Source organism: Chrysemys picta, chromosome 6 (assembly GCF_011386835.1).
Source record: "Chrysemys picta bellii isolate R12L10 chromosome 6, ASM1138683v2, whole genome shotgun sequence".
NCBI classification, from domain to species: Eukaryota; Metazoa; Chordata; order Testudines; family Emydidae; genus Chrysemys; species Chrysemys picta.
The window spans coordinates 51525655-51543836 of NC_088796.1; positions in this window are offsets into that span (position 1 = coordinate 51525655).

Below are 18182 nucleotides of genomic sequence, written 5' to 3' on the forward strand. Positions count from 1 at the left end.
TAAAGATGAAGAACTATCAGGATGTTTCCTTTCCAATCTCTGAGTTCTCCAAAATGATGGGATAAAAAACTTCCTCCCCGTAAGTCTGTCTTGTGAAATTATTGACATTAGTGTGCGCTCATCCTTAAATTCAGTGCCATATGAATCACAGTTACTCATCAGCTGGGGAAGGAGAGCCTGTCTGAGAGGCTCTCATCCTCCCAAACAGATCCACATCTCTCTGCAGCCTGAAGCCACGTAAAAGCAATTATTCCATAAGGTACTGCTCAGTGACTGGCTGGAAACTGCTTGAAACGGGATTCACTTAGCAGCTCAATGTGCTATTCAGTCTCTGGATTAAACACTAATAAAATTCGCATGACATGAAATCTATGGCTGTTAGCAATTTTATTCACATAGAAGCACAAATATTTCGGTTGGCTACTATGGATTGCCAGTTGGCTCAACAATGCCAGATGGGATACTGGAAGTTTGTATTTAGTCTGAGAAAGAGTTTACTACATCTTCTGTTGCACAAGCTAACTCACAAAGGGTGAAATTGACCCCTATGCAAATGGTACACATGAGGCCCTATGCCTCTCTTACATACCTTTTGGGCCCGTTCCTGTTCCCATAAAATCAATAGCATAACTGCCATTTATTTCCGGTCCTTAATAAAGGGCTTAAAATTCTTCCTATCCTGTAAGGTGAATCCTATTGAATAACACTGAGTTTCTTTAAAACAGACAGACCATTCCTGCATGACAAAAGGAAATTAAAAGGGCAAGGGTTGTAAGTGTTGCAATAGAATTGTGGAGTTCCTCTCTTCGGTGAATTTCATCCTGTGTTATTCTCAGTATAAGGAAATACTTCCTTTCTGCACAAGGCAGCTAGGTGCGTCTTTGAAGTATGAAACTTGCTTTAAAGGATTTGAAGGTGGAAGTTCAACATCTGAATCTGAACCTTTTGTTGAGATTCTAAGCAGCTATGCACCTGTGCTCCCCGTTGTGTCAACTCTGAACTCTAAACTGTGCACTGTATGCTGGGTTCAAAATTTCCAATGTACAGCAACTATGTAGTCTGTTTTCACTGACACTACCCGTTGTGGTACTATGTGATCTTCCACATGCTTTTTAATTTCTGGTGCTAGCAGCTCCAGTGAAAACCAGCCATTAAAATATTATAACAACATAAAGTTAATAGTAAAGTTATGATAAAGAGGGAAATTTCTAAATAGCTTTTATGATGAAGGAAAATGACTCAGTCTTGGGTACATCGTAATGAACTCAATCACTCAAAGATTTTATTCAGTGTGTTATGTTCAGAAACAGTTCTAGGGGCATACAGTGGTTCATTGCCCATAAGATAAATAACTCTAGTATCTTCAGTAGTCTCTCATGCTATCCTTTTAATTGCTGGAGGAAATACTTATAATACCCTATGCCCCCAAGGGATGGTCATGCTTTTTCTCAAAATATGTAAGACATTCACTATTTAAATTTGGCTAATAACAATAAATGGCTAAAACATATTTAAGGTGGGATTTTCAAAAATGCCTATGACAGTCCCCATACAGAGGGCCTTGTGTTCCTAGGCCATTTGGGACATGTCCACACTGTGCTTTAATTCACACTAAAAGGGTTTAAATTCTCCTGCCCATCAAGATGTTGTGCACTAAACCTGCTGACATGCACTACAAGTTCCATAGTATGCATTAGTTCATGCAGTTGCCTTCCCTTTTCTATCATCTTTCTTACTGTCAGTAATCAATTCTCCAGTAAATAAATGAAGCCTTATCATTGTTCAGCAGTGTGGATTAAAGCAGTGGGACTACACTGAGTTAGAAGCACCTGAGGATCTGGATATCTATATTTCAATGAGTTACCATGATCTTTAGATTCCAGGTTTGTGGTTTGATGGAATACAGAAGAGCTTTAATTTTAGCATATCATATTGGCACACCCATTTCCTTAATGTTCTTTAAGAGATCATGCTTTATTGTATCCAACACTTTTCAAATGATGCTGTCAACTTTAAAGGCATGAAATAATTAAATTAACTAGAATTTTCTGTTCTTTAAAAGTTTGAGTTTGAACTTTCCAACTTTGCATTCTCTCCTGACTCAACTGATTTAGCAAGAAAAACAAACAAAAATCCCTTTGCCTTCACCATCAGCCAATCACAGTGGAATAGAATATAACCTGATATATGAACAGTTACTACCTAGTTGTAATTTAAAGTTGTGTATGCTGAAGAAACACAAAACTGCCTTTTGAATTTCCTTAAATAAATGATTATCTTTTATTTGTAATCACAGAAGAAAGATTTCAAGGAGCATGGAGATCAATACAACATTACAAGTAACTTAGAAGTCAGCACTTTTGTCACCAGCAAAATCTTTTCTATATATAATGAATCTCTGGATTAGTTAAACACTGGTGCAAACTAGAACGTTAGTTGAAACACTATTAATTTGTACTATCATTTGACAGACACTTATAGGGTATATATACAATGTGCTTAAAAACCCAGTGGCTGACTTGTGCCAGCTCACTTGGGCTCACGGGTTCAGGCTAAGGGCTATTTAATTGTGGTGTAGACATTCGGGCTTGGGCTGGCACCTGGGCTCTAGGGCCCTGTGAGGTGGGAAGGTCCCAGACCTCATGTGAAATGAAGATAGATGAAGGACTTCACAGGAGAAGTGCAGGGATGTCTTCCACCATATTTGTTTGTTCTGCCATTTCACAGAATCATAGAAACATAGGACTGGAAGGAAGCTTGAGGGGTCATCAAGTCCAGTCCTCTGTGCTGAAGCAGGACCAAGTGAACCTAGACCATCCCTGACAGATGTTTGTCCAACCTGTTCTTAAAAATTTCCAGTGACAGGGATTCCACAACATCCCTTGGAAGCCTATTCCAGAGTTTAACTATTCTTATAGGTAGAAAGCTTTGCTAATATTTAATCTAAAGCTCCCTTGCTACACATTAATCCCGTTACTTCTTGCCCTACTTTCAGCTGACATGGAGAACAATTGATCACTGACCTCTTTATAACAGCCCTTAACATATTTGAAAATGGTTATCAGGTCCCCATTCATTCTTTTCTCAAGACTTAACATGCCCAGTTTTGTTTGTTTTTTAACATTTTCTCATAGATCAGGCTTTGTAAACCTTTGTTCATTCTGGAGGCTCTTCTCTAGACTCTCTCTAGTTTGTCCACATCTTTCCTAACGTGTGGTGCCCAGAATTGAACACAGTACTTCAGCCGAGGCTTCACCATTGTGAGCAGAGTGGGACAATTACTTTCCTTGTCTTACATACAACTTCCCTGTTAATATGCCCCAGAATGATATTAGTCTTTTTCCCAACTGCATCACGTTATTATTAATATTCAATTTGTGATCCACTATAAGCCCCAGATCCTTTTCAGCAGTAGTCCGCCCAGCCAGTTATTCCCCATTTTGTAGTTGTGAAATACTTTGCACTTATCTTTATTGAATTTCATCTTGTTGAATTCAGACCAATTCTCCAGTTTTCCAAGGAACAATCTAATCCATCCAACAACAAAATCCCGTGCTCCTCAAATATTTTTATGATCCCCAGGGCTCATAATATAGCAGGAAATGGGGAACTCCAGCAGAGATAGGTAAATTATATTTCCCTTAAAATTGGTGCCCAGATTTTAACATGGAGCTGCAAGGACTCAACAAGAAGCCCCTCCATCATATCATTGGTCCAGTAGAAGTCAAATAGTTAGGAACAGATCCTCAGCTGATGTAAACTGGTGGAGCAACACTGAAGTCAGCTGAGAATCTGGCCCTTAATATTTTCATCATCACCATCAGGTCAGTATTTTCCAGTCCCCAGTGTTTGGAAGAAATCAGTGGTACATGTGTCTATTTTAGAGTGATACGTGTGTCAATCTCGTTGGGGAAAAAATACACTATACTTCATGACTGGAGAAAAATGTAAAATTATTGAAGAAATAGTAAGGTGCTGTGGGACCCCAGCTGTCAGTTCAAAAGAGGTGAATTTACAGGTAAAAGAATGGGTTGTATAACTCAGAGTTGCCAGCTGTCTGTAACATTTTGCACAGCTGTTTTATTAACTGCTAGTGACTCTGTGCTCCTCCACCAGGGACTGATTACTGATGACATGATCAATGGGTGTGCATGCACTCAGAGCAAGGGCTAGTTAAGTATATCACAATGTACAAATAACCCCAGCTGAATGAGAATCTGAGTTCTGCTCGTGCTGCTTACATAGAGGAGTAAAAGTCTAAAGGAAAGAAGAGAGTGTTATACTGTAGCTGTTTGAACACATTGGGAACCACATTTAATGGGCTATTTTATTTTATCTCAGCTAGTGTAAATCGAAATGTACTTTGAAATAAATGGAGCATTCGTATGTTTCCTTTTCATGAGCTACCACTACTTAAGTATTCAGAAGCATTAATTCTTTTCCACTAAAGCCTCATCTACTTGACTCACTGTTATAGGTTACTAATTTTCTTTAATAATAATGTGACAACTACAGTCTAGTAGGAAAACTCTCTAAATATAGAGTTACCCTCAGAGGGTGGGATTCATAAAGGTACATAGGCACCTAAAGTCTGAGATTTAGGCACCCAAGCACCTTTGTGACTTCCATCCTAAGTCTGGGGTAGGTGCCACAGTGAGCCACAAAACTTCCACTGAACTCTGTGAGCACCTAAACTCACATGGCACCTAAGTTCTCAGGGTAAACATTTCCTAAGCACCTAAATTTCTGCCTCTGGGCATGCACGCTACTGCCTTATTCTAAGCATCCAGACACCTATCTCCTGCCTAAGCCCCAGCGGGATCTATAAACCAGAGGAAGATAGGCATTCACTTGCCTATCTGGCATGCAGGGCCCAATCTGGTAGACGTGGTCAGAGGCTGACTGCTGGATCACGTCCCATTCAAAATCTGGCTGGAAGAGGTGGTGGTGGTGATGCCACCCATCTTATAACTTTTAGCCCAGTGGTTAGTGCACCCGCCTGGGATGTGGAAGACTCAGATTCAAATCCCGCCTCTGCCATCAGGGAGAAAGGATTTGAACAGGAGGCTCCCAACTCTATTTCAACAATGCTGAGTTTGTTTGCAACCCCCCCCCCCAAAAATTTTTTTTTTGAAAAAAAAGGCCATTTTTAACAATTTTTTTGACTAAAGCTACTTAACTCTAAAGTAAAAAATAGGGTAATGTGTGTATTCTGTCTCTAGATTTTCCCATCACTTGGTATCTGCGTGTTCATCCTTATCACTTCGCACAGATGTAGTCTCTGACCAATATATTGCTAATGATCTGCACAAATCTTGGGAAAGGAGCAAATCTAAGACTGCTGTTAACCAGGGCTCTCTCCTTTCATTGAGATATAATTGCCTTGAACCATATTTTATATTTTTACTATCACAGTTTTAAAGTTAGATGTGCACAAATGTTTTTGCATGCCTAACTTAGGGATGCAAGTGTGTACGGGAGTGTACAAGAGTGAACTCGCTGCTGAAATGCCTCCACATGGCTGGGCATAGCAAGGCTGGCTGTACTCTTCTACCACTCACTGCTGGTGACTGTTCCCTTGTGGTGGCCTGCCTCTTCTTTTGACAGCTCTTTGGTCCAGTTATGTTTAGTCTCACCCATTCTGAGGTAACATAAATTCCAACAAAACTGTCCTTACCAAAAGGTATTTGGTCCCAACTCAGGGCCCAGTGGTCCTCATACTCTTCTCTCAGGACTCTCAGCCATCCTTATCTCCTTCTCAGGAGCTTCAGGACACCTTACTAGTGATTGGTAGGGAAATCCGGTTCTGCCTTCTACACTGGGTAGTCCAGGGATCCTAAAACAGGCAATCAAGTGTCACTTCTCGAGATTCTTTGCTACCATCTCCATAGACTTCTTCCTACTTCAGCAGGCCTCTCCCATAGCCCCTCTAAGTTCACCCATCTTTCAAGAGCATGACTCTGAGGGCTCCCTTTTGAAGTCCCCCAGGAAATCCCAAACCAGCAGCATAAACGTAACCCAACTTCTGTCTTGAATGCCTCCCAGGGCTCTCTCTCTGGAAGTCCAGTTCCTGCCCTATTACCAGGGATCATCAGACCTTCCTTCACCTCCAGTGGCTGCTCCGCATCTCTCCTAGCCTCTTGCCAGACTTTGCTACTCAGGAGAGGATCCCCAGGCTTCATCCAGACCCTCATTGTCTTTCTGATCCCAGAGGGACTATTCACTTTTCCCCTACAACCCATGATAGCAACCACCCAGGTACTATCCCAGTTGCAACTCATCTTTAATTGGGGCTAATCCACTGTCCAGGTGCAGACAAGTGGGTTAATTGGCAGCTGAGGCCCACATTAACCCTTTTAAAGCCAGGATGGGGTATATATCTCATCACAGGGAGCAAATTAAGTGTTTGCACATGTACTCAACTGGTTGGGGGCACATCTGGTATTTCTGTACATAATCAAGACATGCACAAAGATGTGTGCATCTAACAATGAAAATCTGGCCCTTACTGTGCTTTTCAGCTGAATACACATACAGTGCTCTTAATGGCATATGACAAACACATTCTTCCTTGTCTAGTTTTCAAACAATACCCTAACACTGCAGAAGCATGTAGTGCTTAATAAAAAGTATGCCTTTAAAAGCTGATTATGGTGTATGGCAGAGTGCCACTCATACTACCTTAGAAAAATCACTGCCGTGGTAGCATATAGTTGCTGGCATTCTAAGACCTCTTCTAGTGTTTTGAACCAAATCTGTGACTTCAGAAAGCACTAGAAGGCAGGCTAACCTACACTAGTTTTTTTTCTAATGAGGAGTAAAGCAAATTATGTTTGATATAAGATTTCACTAGAAATGTAATTAGAACGTGAGAAAACCTCAAACTGCTCCAAAAGTCATTGATAGGAATTAGGCCACTTAATGAGAAATATTTCATTATGTTTTCATTGGAAGGTATTAAAACACAAGCACTAGTGATAAGTGGTTGTGCAACCAACCAGAAATTAAAAATAAATAAGGCTCATTTGTGCCTTTGAGGTACAGCCTTGTGTTTCTGGGAACAGTGCAAAGCCTCGGTGCCCCTGAGGGATTATGCAGAGGCATGCTTTGCAAACCCATTAGTCTGCCAGAATTCCCAGGAATAAAGGGGGCTCATGTCCACTTTGTACCTTTTATAGGATGCGGATTGGACCCCTGCATTTTGGTCCCACTTTGTTGGCCAGTAGATGATGAGGTTGGGCCATGGCCCTACTTACTCGCTAACTGTCCTGTATTCTTTGAGGTGCTGTGTATCCCTGGGAATCAGAGGGCAGATTCTGTGGTTCTCTAAGTTCAGGTGCTAAAATTGTGCCTGACCCATACAAGGGCCAGTGCAAGAATGGAACAAAGCCCCTTGCACCAACCCCACCGCAGTGCACTAGAGCTAGTCAGAGACTTCTTGAGGAATTGTTTTTTGGTTGAAAAATGCCAACTTGTAAAAATCAAAACTTCACAGAACAGGGTCAGGCTTGATGAATTTCCTGCTTCCAAATATGTTGAGAAAAAAGTTTCAACATTGTCAAAATATTTTTGATATTTTCAAAATGAAAAATTCTGTTTTTCCAGCGCAAAATGACTTTTTGTTTGGATATTTAAGCTCGTTAGACTGAAAAGGGTCAAAAAGTGTTCAAATAGAAATGACACCGCTTGAAGTGATCAAAACAGAATTTTTAGATAGACCTGAAATGGAAAATTTAGTTTTTTGGATTGCAAATATTTTCAATTTTTTAATTTTTCTTTCTGATTTAAGATTGGAAAAAATGTCAACCTCTCAAAAATATTAATGGGACTGGTAAACTATTTCCCACCCAGCTCTGTGCTCCCATGTACGTGCCAAGTCCCTATGCTAGTTAGCAATAAAAATAGACATTTTGTTTTCCAACGTGGCTGCGAGAGTAAGTTTACTGAATTATTTACTGATAAAAGCCAGACTTTGCAACCATTACTCATGCAGAGTAGTCCCATCAAGCTCAGTAGTACCACTTGGATAAGTAAGTACTTCTACCATGAGTAATCATCATCATCACTAATAATACCTCTCTCTTATATAGTGTAAGCTCTTATACAGAGTAGACATGCAGAACTGAGCCCTACATTAGTTTCCACCTAGCGTGACCAGATGTCCCGATTTTATACGGACAGTCCCGATATTTGGGGCTTGTTCTTATATAGGCTTCTATTACCCCTCCCACCCCCATCCCGATTTTTCACACTTGCTGTCTGGTCACCCTATTTCCACCACAATAAAAAATTATAAGTAATAAATACTACAGAACAGTAATTGTACTAAGAGATCACTTTGTCATTCTTAACTGCATGATTTGATTACTTTTTCTTCTGTAGCAATTTAATGATTGTTAAGCTATTCAGAGGCCCTGTGCTGGTCAGGGTAAAACAAGCTGGATTGATGGCACAGAGCCATTGAATGAGATACAATACTGGCATGAATAAATTAGCTGTGAAATTGGAGATCACATATCAGGCACAGAGTGGTAGGTTTTAATGGGTAAGTGTAGAGTTCTAGCTCCTCCTTCAAGTCTCATTGTGCTTTCCCCTGGTTCCAGTTATCCCTTGAGAGTCAAATCAAGCAACAAATCACACACATAACACTGCCCCCAGCCCAAATAATCTTGGCAACAGTAACCTATAGATGAAATATATTACAAAAACATTTTGTGTGCATGCAAAGAAAACCACAAGCATTAGATATAGACGAGATCTTGTCATTTTGTCTCTCTCTGTCCAGTGCAGAATTGTTCTTCACAGTTTATCTCCCAGTGCTTTGCCCAGTCCAGTTTCAGAGAACACAAGGGATGGAGCGATTACCTTTCACTTATGTGTTTCTTCCACAGTTCAGAACATTTGAGGTCAAATTTATCCCTGAAGTAAGATCAATATGATCTTCGATCAGCGTGGCCTGGTGACAGCATTTTACATGCTACATACATCACATTTTCCTTTATTTAATTTCCTTGTATTACTCCTAATCATACCATGTTGTTAATTCCTGTCCCCCGCCTTGTTGTTTACATCCTTCAAACACCTGTATAAAACAGAGAGAACATGTTTTTGTGTCAAATAATATCTACAGATGTGGGTTGTGGCGGATGAGGACAAAATTGCTTGAGATGCCTTTTGAGGGCTTATGCTTTCCTCAGCCCTCAATGGTCATTTGCTACGCTCACTGATGGAATGGGAAACAAGATGGATCATTGGTCTATTCACTTATGGCAATTCCTATGTGTTGTTCTGACTGGACCAGATCCTGAGGTCTTAAAGCCAATGGGAATTTGCCTACAGATTGAGTAAATACTCAGTAAGCACCTTGGGAGTTGGCCCTGTCTGAATAGGCAGAGTCAGTGGAATTTTCAAAAGCACTCAGCACTGGGCTATCTCTGCTCTCATTGAAGTCACTGGAAGCTTTACTATTAACTTAAATGGAAGCTGAGTCAGGCCAACACTGAGTCCTTTCAAAATCCCACACCAGGCTTGAGGAGCAATATCCTGAGCCAGAGGGTGAGCAGATGTAGATCCCACCTAGAGCCATATGGCCCAACTGTATTTGCACCTGAGCAGCACTAGTCAAGTCCAGACTGGAGTGGTCTCTCTTATCAATGGCTGGAGAGCCACTCCATGGCATCCCAGCCTGTCCCTCGTAGACAGTGTTTGTGATTCTGCTATCATGCTACTATTTTGGCAGTGAGTGTCTGGAGAGCAATGGGAGGATGCAGCTCTGCCCCCAAAGTTCCTGCATAAGGTGTGGTCTCCTTTGCTGACTGATGAATGGAGAGAGGGTCAAGCCCCTCCTCCTTCTTCTAACACATGGCAGCAGTCAGGGCTGAAGAACCTCTCCCCCACTCCCTCAAGACCTTGGAAATGGAAGGGGCAACAGAGCATAATGAATTAATGTCATGATCCAAACCCAGAAGAATCAATGCAAAGATTCCCACTGACTTTGGCTCAGGCCCCAAATACATCAATGCAATATCCTGTCAGCACTGGTGAATGACATCTGCCAAGGCTTACTGAGCCACACATCCATGATTTGGGGATAAAATGAATTGAAATGATGGGGATACATTTCCCCCTCCTCCCCCCCCCCACACTCTATTACATGGTTGAAGAGAACAGTAGGAAGAAGAGCCTTGTTAGCCAGCTGCCTTGTGGCTTTTATGGAACTTGTGGTAGTTTCCAAAAATTTGAACAAACATAACTAATCTGTATGATTGTATTTGTTTATAACACAGCACACTTTTTGTTTGTTTTTGGTTTTGTTTCAATCAGTAAAGATGCAAGTCTTTTATTTTCATCATATACAACTGCAAAGAATGGTTTGAATCTGCAGAGTGATTCTGGTTTATGTTAGGAGAGTTCCTGAATGGGACTTAAAACATACTTAATTTTTGACATTAGAGGGTCATAGCAATAGGAGGACCAATAGCTGCAGGCTTGACAGTGTCCAAAGGTCAGCCTGAAAATGAGCTTGGTTTCATCATCCTAATTCACATTTTAATCCAGCTCAAAACCACTACACACTTCAGCACCATTTTAACTCACTGCTAAAACGAACCAGCATAGGGATAGAAAGGTTATTGAAGGTCAGGGCTAGTATGTAGTGGCAGATGTAGTGAAGCTTGCAGTGTGCCAGGGTCATATTATTCCTAAATTCATTGTGATGAGCCTACATTCATTCAATAACATTTTAAAAGGGTCTATGCCTATTAATGCCCCAAATCCAGCATAGCATGTAAGCATTTATTTAAACCCCATTTATCAATGAGATTGAAGCATGTGCTTGAAGTTAAGCACATGCTTATATATTTTGCTGAATTGAGGATTAAATTACCTGCATTATAGCAAAGACTTTGGGTAACACCAAAATAGCCTAGAAGCCCAGTGTTACATTGAATGATCTGGGCAGCTGGAGAGCGGCGGCTGCTGGCCGGGAGCCCAGCTCTGAAGGCAGAGCCGCTGCCAGCAGCAGCTCAGAAGTAAGGATGGCCTGGTATGGTATTGCCACTCATACTTCTGTGCTGCTGCCTGCAGAGCTGGGCCCTCAGTCAGCGGCTGCCACTCTCTGGTTGCCCAGCTCTGAAGGCAGCAGCGCAGGAATAAGGGTGGAATGGTATGTTATTGCCACCCTTAATTTTATGGTGCTGTTGGTGGGGTGCTGCTGCTGTCCAGCTGCCCAGCTCTGAAGGCAGTGCAGAAGTAAGGGTGGCACTACTGCGATTCTCCTAAAATAATCTTGTGACCCCCCTGCAACTCTCTTTTGGCTCAGTACCCCCAATTTGAGAAACGCCAGTCTCCCCTGTGAAATCTGTATAGTATACGGTAAAAACACACAGAAGACCAGATTTCATGGGGGGGGGAGGGGAGGGCGAACCAGATTTCACAGTCCGTGACGCATTTTTCACGGACGTGAATTTGGTAGGGCCCTAGTTGTATTCTACAGTGTGGGTCAAATTCAACTTTGGTCTCAATCCACTGACAACACTGGGATCAATGTAATTATATCAGGTATGAATTTGGCCCAATATGTTTAAAATCGTGTTTCTTGACTTATTCTTTATATTCATTTTCTAAACCTAGAAATGGTCACATAATCTAATTAAATTTAAAGGTTTCACTAAATTAAATTTTTCATCGATTTAAAATATTTAATCAATATTCTTACTCTATTAGTAAAAGGTACAACATGGCAATAAATCAATTAATAGGTGAATGGTTGTGTAGTACTAACCTCCGGGTAGTATAATACATACATAGTTTTACGATTTCCTGATATTATTTCTCAGGTGGCATAGAATTAATTTGTGTGAAGAAACATCTCTCATCACATAATGCTAGCATGCAATTTAAAACTGAGAACGCCAATAATATTTGTTATTCAGAGTCTGATTTCTGTTTGTTTTGCCATAGAACTCAGCAAAAGTCTTAGAGAAGCGGATTTCACTAAACTTTCCTGAGCCAACAAGATCCTCCTTTGGGGCCTGATTCTCCTCCCAGAAGTCAATGGGAAATTTGACACTAACTTCAATGAGAGCAGGATTGGGTTCCTCCTGTCGAAAGCAGAGTAGATGTATTTAATCCTTTTAATTAAAAAGATGCTCTTTAAATAATATTTGTACTGAGTAATTTGTTATCATTAAATGTGTTATGTTTCATGAACTTTTCCACTTAGGAAAACCAAATAATATTGTTGGTGCTTGATCCTAAGTTTGAGTACAGACTCTTGTCTTTAGAAACAATAGATGGTTGTATAAATAAATGATCTTATGCCCTTATGTTTTGCCCTTTCATTAAATACTCCTTTTGAAACTGTTCTTGAGTTATTTTGCCAACTGTTTTGAACAATAAGTAAATAAAAGGAAAAAACTATGTGAAAATACACGTATGGGTTGTGGTGTTGTTGTTGTTTGTTGTTTTGCAACCTGCCACTGGTTGAGGGTCTAATCTAAAGCCCATTGAAATCATTGAGATTATTTCCATTGACTTCAGTGGGTTTTTCATCAGGCCTTGAGTGCCTTTAATAGCAGGGGCACATTGTAGTTTTATCCTCTAGAGCTAAGAAAAACTACAAGTTGAATTTTCCTTGTTTAATAAATACTTGTAACAAACATAAATCTTTGCAAAAAATTACAAAATGCAAAAAAATCCCAAACTGTACAACATTGCACAACTTTACTTCATTTCCTTTATGTGGCTCAGTATTACAAGTATGGAACAAGCTCTGCCTTTGGACACCATGCCCAGCTGCATCAAAGTCATGTGGGTGTCACAAGAAATTCCTGGTAGAACTTGGACCTGTAGGTGAATAAGAGACCTTACATCTCAAATCATACATCAGTTGTATTTAACTCATCATTCTCAGCTCCGCCACAGGCTCCTTATGTGACTTTGGACTAGTCACTCAACCTCTCTGTGCCTCAATCTTCCTGTATGCAAAATGATAATGAAAATAAAACACTCTTCACGGGGTGTTGGGAGGCTCGTAGCACAATCCTGAGGTTTAACTCATTAATGGTTTGGGATCTCTGGATGAAAAGCACGAGAGAAGTGCAGTATTATCATCATTTTAAGTATAACTGGTATATTCACCTCTGTTATTCACTTCAGTGCATTGTCTAGATGTGTGGAGCATCTAAAATATTAGTTTAAAACTGACCTTTGCTGCTTGAAAAGAATATTTGGAAACAGGCATTACAAAGATTTCTAGAAGAAATTCTGTTGAAATTTTTCAATTATTTCTACTGGGTAAAATGTTCAAAATTGACTAAGCAACTTAGGGCCATTTTACAACTGAGAGAGGCTCCTAAGGGCCCAAGGCTGGGATTCACAAAGGTATTTAGATGCCTAATGGGGTCTAAATACCTAAATAGCTTTGCGAATTCCACCCTGATTTAGGCTTCTAATTTTGAAAACAGAAGTTAGGCTCCTAAGTCACTTAGCTACTTTTGAAAATTTAACCTATTATTGTAGGTACTTAGACATCTCAACCAAGATTGTGCTATGAACTATACAAACACATTTAGTAAAATCCTGGCCCCATTGAAGTCAATGGCAAAACTCTTACTGACTTTAGTGGAGTCAGGATTTTACCCGTAGCCAGAGAAAGTTGTTGCCTAGAAACTCTAGACCTCACAACCAATACACTCTGCTAACTGATTCAGGACCTCTTGCTAAGTGAAGTCCAGTAGTTGGGGTGGAAGGTTCTCAACAACAGGACTTTTCTGAAACATGAATACATCCCATGGAATGTCCCAAGATCGCTCTGTCTTTCCTCTGGGAGCAGTGCAGGGCCCCCACAGAATTTCTGCTGAGATCTGCTAAAAATTTGTTACTTTCCCTAAATTGTGCTTTCAGACACGGTCAGGGCTTGCTATGTGCCAGTGCACTGTATCAGCAGCATACAGCTAGATACAGGCTTCATTTACTGTTGGAGAACGATTCTTGAATGGAGTTTATTGTTTTTAGAATGGACTTGAACCAGCACTTCCCACACCTTTCAGCTTCTATTTCAGAAATACCTTTATTGGAGGAGCCTTCCAACCTCAAACTACTCCATACAATCCTCATTTTAGGAGCCTGTACATTTTCCAGTGTGTCTTATTTTTAAGTCTGTATAATTCTGCAGAGTGAGTAAACTTGAGGGGGTAGGCTTCACTTTCATGTCCTTTCTCACAGCTAGAATACAGGACTTTAAGATGTAAACATAGGGCATAAAAAGTTCAAGGTTTGGTAAATGTATTTGTTTCTCTTCAAACAGCCTCCCACACCTCCAGAACCAATTCGTTTCAGAGGAAGCAGACTAAAACTACTACCTACATGGAAAGGAGATTCATAGATTCATAGACTCTAGGACTGGAAGGGACCTTGAGAGGTCATCGAGTCCAGTCCCCTGCCCTCGATTGCAGAGGTTCATAGATTCATAGATTCTAGGACTGGAAGGGACCTCGAGAGGTCATCGAGTCCAGTCCCCTGCCCGCATGGCAGGACCAAATACTGTCTAGACCATCCCTGATAGACATTTATCTAACCTACTCTTAAATATCTCCAGAGATGGAGATTCCACAACCTCCCTAGGCAATTTATTCCAGTGTATAACCACCCTGACAGTTAGGAACTTTTTCCTAATGTCCAACCTAGACCTCCCTTGCTGCAGTTTAAACCCATTGCTTCTTGTTCTATCCTTAGAGGCTAAGGTGAACAAGTTTTCTCCCTCCTCCTTATGACACCCTTTTAAATACCTGAAAACTGCTATCATGTCCCCTCTCAGTTTTCTCTTTTCCAAACTAAACAAACCCAATTCTTTCAGCCTTCCTTCATAGGTCATGTTCTCAAGACCTTTAATCATTCTTGTTGCTCTTCTCTGGACCCTTTCCAATTTCTCCACATCTTTTTTAAAATGCGGTGCCCAGAACTGGACACAATACTCCAGCTGAGGCCTAACCAGAGCAGAGTAGAGCGGAAGAATGACTTTTCGTGTCTTGCTCACAACACACCTGTTAATACATCCCAGAATCATGTTTGCTTTTTTTTGCAACAGCATCACACTGTTGACTCATATTTAGCTTGTGGTCCACTATAACCCCTAGATCCCTTTCTGCCGTACTCCTTCCTAGACAGTCTCTTCCCATTCTGTATGTGTGAAACTGATTTTTCCTTCCTAAGTGGAGCACTTTGCATTTGTCTTTGTTAAACTTCATCCTGTTTAACTCAGACCATTTCTCCAATTTGTCCAGATCATTTTGAATTATGACCCTGTCCTCCAAAGCAGTTGCAATCCCTCCCAGTTTGGTATCATCCGCAAACTTAATAAGCGTACTTTCTATGCCAATATCTAAGTCGTTGATGAAGATATTGAACAGAGCCGGTCCCAAAACAGACCCCTGCGGTACCCCACTCGTTATGCCTTCATCAGAATAAAGCTAGCCAGGTGTGAGATACCAGTAAATCTGACCACTGCATCAAGAACAGATGACCAAGCTGAAAAGAAGCTATTATACTGTTCAAGATGTTAATTTAAACACCTGCACTGTATTCTGCCCATCCATGTATACAACTTTCACTCGATTTCATTCTCACTAATATCTATGAAAGACAATTGAGAGTGGGTGAGAGTACAAATGTCATATTGTTTGCAAAATATGAGTTGATGCAGATTTTATAGCTGTTGACATATCTATTCTATAACATTTTTAAAAAGTTTTAGAATTGCAAGTTTTTAAAAGAACATTTTAGTGAAGCTTTTCAAACCCTTTTCTCATTCACTTCTTATTAATACTGTTCTGTCATCAGACTTTTTGTTGCATTAAGCTCCTCCTCATATCAATGACATCATTGATTCCATAGTTCTAAAACAAAAAAACTGAAAGAAGATTTATATACAAACAAGGAAAAAATGAACTGTATAAGTGTCATAAACCCAATTTGTGATGATGAGGGCTGTGAATAATGAGCTGATCCCAAGAAACGCTGTACAATAGCCATGCCATCATATTGTGATGTGTCATTCAATATTCTTTATGAAAATATGCTTATTGTATGAATGACATAACTGAGATATACTTCATGCAAGATGGCTCATGTGAGATATCATTGGAAAGGTTATGATTTACTGAATGTGATTATCCTATTTGTATTCATGTATCATTTCTGTATCTGAAATTAGAAATATTGACTATGTATCTGTATTTCAACTATGCTACTTTGGGTGACACCCACTGCCAACACTTCAAGTGCAATAATGGAAAAGCCAGACAGGCCGGATGGTCCATCAGCAAGGACAATGTAAAAGAGCTTAGTTTTCCTGTGAACATGTGGGTCTGCCTGTGAAGAATGGCTACAAGGGCCCTACAGAGTCAGGTCATCTTGTCACCTGATAAGACATTACCTGGGACTTCTTGTAACTTTCCACTGTAATGGAAGGGGGGGTCAAACTAGGAAACAAAGGACTCCCGCCTTATGCAAATCCTATTTAAGGGTGGGAGTGAGGTAGTCCAGGTCGTCAGTTCTCCCCTGCTACCCCACCCAAGATGACTGCTGGAAACAACTAAGACTGAACAGGGAGAAAGAACTGGACTCAGGCTGGAAGAGCATCTGGCCTGTGAAGAAGATTATTAGAACCACATTTAGGGTGATAACTCACATGTAACCAGTTTCTTTAGTGTATTAAGCTTAGTTTGCATGCTCTGTTTTATTTTCGTAGTAATCTGCCTTGTTCTGTCTGCTACCTCCTTAACTACTTAAAATACACCTGTTATCGTTAATACATTTGTTTCTGGTTTATAATACAACCCAGTTTATGTGATTTCTAACTGGGGGGGGGAGAAATTATGCATACCCTCTTCCACATTGAGGGAAGAGGTGAATATAATATATCTGTTGGTCTGTACTCCAAGGGAGGTGAATAGCTGAGTGCTGGAGCAAGTCCCTTAAGCGGAGTCTTCCCAGAGCTGATCTGCAGCTGGGTGTGGCCCTGCCTGTGTGTGTGTTAGAGGAGATTTTAAGAGCTTGGCTCAGCAAGACAGGTTAAAAGGGGCCCATGCTGGCAGAAAAGGTAGACGCAGTGGTAACTCAGCACATCAGGTGACTTCCCAAGGGGTCCACCCTCTCACACATATTACATAGAATTAGGGCTGGTCAAGAAATAGGAATTCATTTTTACTGGTAAAGAGCCCAGCATAGAATTCGCAGCCCTGGGCAGGGATCACTATGGTGGTTTTAAGTCACCTTTGTACCTTCCTGATCCTGGATTGGGCTGGTGTCTGACGTAGTCTCTGGCATAACTTTGACAACCCATGGGGCCATGTTTAAATTACAGCATCTCCATCCCGCCCCCCTACCCACCCTGTGTGAATCTTCACACTGCTGCAGGCTGTAGCCCCACTTCAGGTGCCCCTCCTGCTGCCAGCATCCTGCCTATGCCAGCGCATGTGAGGGGGTCCTCAGAAGGAAGACTTATGGCTGTCTTCCACAATTCTTGCACTGGAACAATTCTCCCCCAGCCAGAACCAAGACTTTATGCCACTCTGGGTTATGCCCTTTTATACTGCTCCAGCTCTTTTACCTGGCATCAAGAGGCTGAAGTGGGGGTGAGGATCTCACCGATACAGAGAGCTAGTTTGGCAAAAGGGTAGTAGTTTAAAAGGCCAAGTTAAATGAAGACTCCAGGGGGCACTGTGTACCAGGGACTGAAGGAGCAGATCCCTTGAGCTCCAGAACCATCTGCTAATATCCATTTCTATCTAGAGTCCGGGGCTCCTGATGGATCTCCCCCCTCTGACCTGCAATAAAGAACAGTCATCCCAAAATCTCTGGCATGTCAGCAGGCCAAGATTTCTTTACTGGGAGCTTATGAGTAGCTGAAAAACAAGGAGAATGGAGGCTCTCCACCACCTGAACAAGATGGCTGCTGCTGAGGGAATTGTGTCTATGATGGCCCTGCTGGGAAAAGTTGCTGTAGATGTAGTAGATATCAAGGCCATAATGGCCACAATACCACTGACTGTTACCTCAATTAATTCCTCTCTGCAAGCACTGACAGGATGGCTGAATGAAGCAGAAGGGAAAATATCATGGTGGAAGATCAGGTACAAGGGCTCTCTATCCAGGTGCAGAAAAGCCTCACAAACTTATCT